Here is a 398-nt window from a genome sequence, read left to right on the forward strand (position 1 = left end):
CTTGCCGCGCGGCAACGCTTGCCGCGCGGCAAGTATTATTTTTTCCGGCATTCATACATATTCACATAGCACGCGGTAACATTGCATGCGCATGCGCAAATTGTTTATGGTTATTTTAACTAATACTATTTAATAAGATGTGACAACTCTTATCGCACAGCAAAATACGACGCGTGCCTAAATCAATCAAAAAGCATCCAAAGAAGGCATCTTCTGCCGCACAACAAAAGTTGGATCGAGTTGTACTTTTACCGCGCGGCAAGCATGCCGTGCTTCTGTGCAAGAGCCATTTTATTTCCAAACGTTGGTTTTTCCCTATATGAACTTTCGTTTGGAGTTTCGGATGTTATAACCTTTTTAAAGTAAGTAAAAAATTATATTATTATATTATTACATTA

The sequence above is a fragment of the Wasmannia auropunctata genome, unplaced genomic scaffold (genome assembly GCF_000956235.1).
Source record: "Wasmannia auropunctata unplaced genomic scaffold, wasmannia.A_1.0 LD336092.1, whole genome shotgun sequence".
NCBI lineage: Eukaryota > Metazoa > Arthropoda > Insecta > Hymenoptera > Formicidae > Wasmannia > Wasmannia auropunctata.